The sequence below is a fragment of the Capsicum annuum genome, chromosome 5 (genome assembly GCF_002878395.1).
Source record: "Capsicum annuum cultivar UCD-10X-F1 chromosome 5, UCD10Xv1.1, whole genome shotgun sequence".
Lineage (NCBI taxonomy): Eukaryota > Viridiplantae > Streptophyta > Magnoliopsida > Solanales > Solanaceae > Capsicum > Capsicum annuum.
In genome coordinates this window covers 5723783-5728515 of record NC_061115.1, presented here as the reverse complement: position 1 = coordinate 5728515, position 4733 = coordinate 5723783, and positions in this window count along the sequence as shown.

Genomic DNA, 4733 nt, shown 5'->3' with positions numbered 1-4733 from the left:
CAGAAGCTGTATAGATAGGATTTTGTAATTTCATTTATGTTTTAACTTGTAATTTTAATTTTGATGTAATGACAGAGCCGCAGACCAGGACCTCGATGGAACCTCACTCGACTCTCCAACTCGGTATAGTCCACCTCCTGCCAATCCTTTGAACCCGTCACTTGACTCCTCCATAACTTGGGTGGGTAGGATGTTTCGAGCCAGGACTTGGTTGTCTTTCTTCTTTCTTTTTCTCTCCTTGAATAACGATCTGGTCAAAATTTGATCTCGTTGTCTACTTCTTTGTATGAAAATACTTAGTATTTATATTCAAAGGGGGCATGATGTATACACCTAATTTTGTCCATCCCGAAGACTCAATCTATCCGTTCGTTTACCTTCATCTTACCACGTGCCCTATCCCGTGTAATTATTCCTACACAAAATGACAAATTAACAAATCCAACAACCCTTAACAAATTTTATCTTCTTTAATAACCAATTAACAACCCTCTCCAATAAGAAAATGACACATGACCCTCACCACTCCATACCCCTACCCCACGTCACCCCTCCCCCTTTCTTTTTTCTTGTCCAAAAAGAAAATACACTAAAAAATAACTTCCAGGAAGTTTCCTAGAAATAGATACCCATACCCCCTTCACCCCTACCCCAGAAGGCCCCGTAAGATTTTTCTTTCTCTTTTTGGAAATATATACACCACTGATCATACACAAACAAAGGGGGAGCTCCCATTTTTTTTCATTTTTAGGCAGGCTTCACTCTCAATCCACTGAATATACTCACACACACATAGAGATATAGGGAGCTAACGAGCAAATCTCGAGAGAGTCACAGAGAGAGAAAGCAGATTTCGAGGAGGGTTACTGTTCCGGCGACATACTCGCTGGAAACGCATCGAGGCAGTCACAAAAATGTCCAAACCCGTCGGAACAGATCGTAATCGGTATATTTCTGGTCGTTTTGGTCATCGTTGAAGCCTTCGAAGTCGCAACATCATAAAGCGGTCGAACGAATCTTGATTCCGTTTTCGATTCCGTTCTAACTCGTTAAGATTCAATTCGAATTTATCTAGTTTCCACGATATTTTGCTCAGGTTATACCGATTTTCAGTGGTATTCGTACTTTCGAAGCTGTGGGTTTGTCTGCCTTGGCATTTCATTTTCAAAAATTAGGTTTCGGGGTTCATTGATACTCATTTTGGGTTTTGGGTTTGATTTTCATTCGTATTATCCTGTCTATTATGATCAGTTTGGACATCAAAGTCGGGGTTTGTCGCTTTTGAGGTTCTCCATTCTAGTATTTTGGTCTTTGGATTTTCTTATTATCAACAAATTCGATCCTTTGAAGGTCCATTCCTAAATTCTCTCTCTTTATTATTTTTAATGTGGTTATGATGTGAGTTCGGTGGTGTGGGTTTGAATATTTTTGTAATATTAATTGTGTTGCGAGATATGAATGATTCATGTTCTTAATTTGTTTGAACCTTCGTAGAGCGGATATGTTTGATGTTGGCTTTAGGCTTTGAATAGTGATTTGAACTAAAGAATTTACTGACTTTCGGCTTAAAAAGGATTCGGGTTTGGGATCGTAATTTGATAAAAGATGAATATAAATTAGTGTTTTTTGATTCATTATTATGGTTGTTGATTCCTTGATAGTATCGTGATAGGTCAAGCGGGGTAGGCCGATGTAGGTTTAGGTAAGCAAAATTTAGGAATGGTGTTTTGTTGAATGATTGAATGCGGATGTGTGTTGAGTGTTTTCTAGTTTATCGTACTTGAGAAAAAATGTATTCATTTTATCGGGGAATGTCCCGAGGTCTTATGTACTTATTCGCCGGGGAATGCCACGAGGTATCTTGTACTCGGAGGATGTTCGCGATGAAGGCTCGGGATAGTGGATCAAGCATTGGAGCATAGTTTAGGATTAGTGTAGGTTAGCGTAGGTTTACTTTTTAGTACTTTTTTTTTATTTTGGGTTGTAATAATTGGACTGGAGATTATTTTGGATTTGTTTGTCTGATTGATCGTTTTATTTGTGTTTGGTGTGGTTTATACATTCATAGTGTTCAAATTAGCCGATATACTTTACCAAGCGACCGTGGTCGAACCACGAGATCGAGGGGTGTCTAACACCGTCCCCTCGATCAACAGAATTCCTTAATCGGAATCTCCGTTCGCGGATCAGTTTAAAAGAGCCAAAAACAGTTTTGAAAAAGGATTCCCAAAGGTGACTTGGCACACCCAATTATGCCAAGTGGCGACTCTGAGTTTAAATGTAAATAATTCTTTTCGAAACAAAATTTTCATTTTTCGTCACTTTAATAAAAATCCTTTCAAACTTAAAATATAAATCTTTCGGAGTTAGAAAAGAGGTGTGACAATTATGACATATTTAATTTTACGAGAATTTTATTTTTCCTAAATTAAATTTTAGCGTACTTTGTCATTATTTTTAGCTGACCTGATATCTTTGACGTGGACCTCATTTTGTGTAATAAAGGTGTCACGTCAGCACAAAAGAATGATAAAAATACGTTAAAATTGAGTTAAGGGGGTAATAGAACTCCTCTGAAGTTAGAGCGTGTCGTAGCAACTTTGGATGGTACTAGATGCGTATCTCTTTTATTATTAGTCCTTAGTTTTAATTTATTTGTCTTGTTTTGACTTAACATCTAATTTAAAAACGATAATAAGACTTTTGAATATGTGATCTTAAATTAAGAATATGTAAATTTATGATTTTAAATATATGTCACGTGAAATGTTGAAATTAAAAAGTTATCAAAAAATGAAAGATGCATCTTTTTAAAAATAAACTAAAAGGAGAAATGTGACACACAATTAGATGAAATAGATATAAAAAAATTTTAACTTCAAATTTTTATTGTTCCGTTGTTCTCTTTATATTTATTTTTGCATGATTTCTTTATTATTATATGTTTTTTATATTTAGTTTTGATATATATGTTATTTGATTGGAGTGTTATTCGTCATGTTATTTTTTAGTGATTATAAAGACAAGATAGTGGTCATCATTTCTTTCAAACGACTATCACATTTTTTTACCCCCTAGAGATTTCAATGATCACAAACAAATCCATCACCAAGATTCAAAATAACCATCACATATTTTCAGAGGCCAATTCAGGATTTGAAATTTGTATTACATCAATATTGTCAAAGATGCACATAAGTCTCGACATAAAACTCAAAATATATTGAGTACTCACCTCACTTAATCTGCAGCTTAAATTCTAATTTCTGATATATACTTTCCCTTGTCATTGAGGATTTTTGAGGAGACGAACACTAAACAATTGATATTTCATTTAATTAAAAAAAAAATTTGTTCATATATTTGTCATTCATGCTTATATTATTAGTCTTGGACTAGACATATATTTATATCTTTTCTACCTTTATGCCTTTTTTCGTTAAATTTCACGCTTTATATGTACTTTGTACTTAAACACAATAAATCTTGAAGTTTTTTTATGTTTATTGCTTTTGATAATATTGTGGAGCACCAATATTATCTTAAGACATTAAAAAAAAATTGGCTGTCGATTGAGCAATATTATCATATTCAATTGGTCGCTAAAGACATGAACAATACTAAAAAAATAAATATATAGAATAAATAAGAATTTTAAGTTAATACGTTTACTTTCATATAATATGAAGTTTACTTTTAACATTTATAAACAATTAGTTGTGGTAACTCAATGGTCACGGAGAGTTACCCTTATGGATTGGTTGTGAGTTCAAATCCCCATTCTAGCAATTTTATTGTTATAAATTTAGTAATAAGCCTTTAAATTTGAAGTATTGAATTCAAATCCCCATTCAGCAATTTTATTGTTACAAATTTAGTAATAAGCCTTTAAATTTGAAGTATTGAAAAAAAAAATTAAGGTGTTGTATGAACCGGGGATCAATCCCTGATTGCGTGGATTAAGGGTGCACTATTAAATATATCCCAATTTCTCAAGGTTTATACATATATATACACAATTTTTTTCGATGTTAACAGATGCACGTGCACCCCACCGATACATGTAGGTCCGCCCCTACATATTTTAATAATATCCAATACCATAAATATATTATTACCCTTGCTCAATCATAAATCACAAAACTGTCGCTATCAATTTGACCATATACCATCATCATTATTTATGTTTTTATGCAATCTCAAGGAGAATGACTTCAATAAAGTATGAAGAAGAAGAAATTAATAAGTAAAAGAAATAAAATTATATATAAATGAGTAGTTGTAATAAGAAATTAAATTATTCAAGTATACATAATTTCATAAATTAAAGATTCACTAATCAAAAATAATAGTAACTAGTTATTTTAAAATTAAATAACAGGTTTGTTTTTTAAAATATATAAATTTGCGGGTCAATTTTTATATTTGAAAATGGTGAAATCATGCTGTGAAATTCTCAAATTTGGGTTTTGAGAGAATTTGAGATTTCATCTCATATTTTTAAATCATGAGATGAACTCGCATTTCTTATGCTAATATCATCTCCTGATTTCAAATCGCATGTCCGAACGTCTGCTAATAATAAAGGAGTATTAAATTACCCGATTAACTGAGTATAAAACACTTTTTCTGACCGCTATATGGTACAAACTATATATATTATTTTTCTTTAGAAAAAGCAAAAATCAATAACATGATAAGTATTTCGCCCTTCCTTCAAGAAAAGAAAAAAA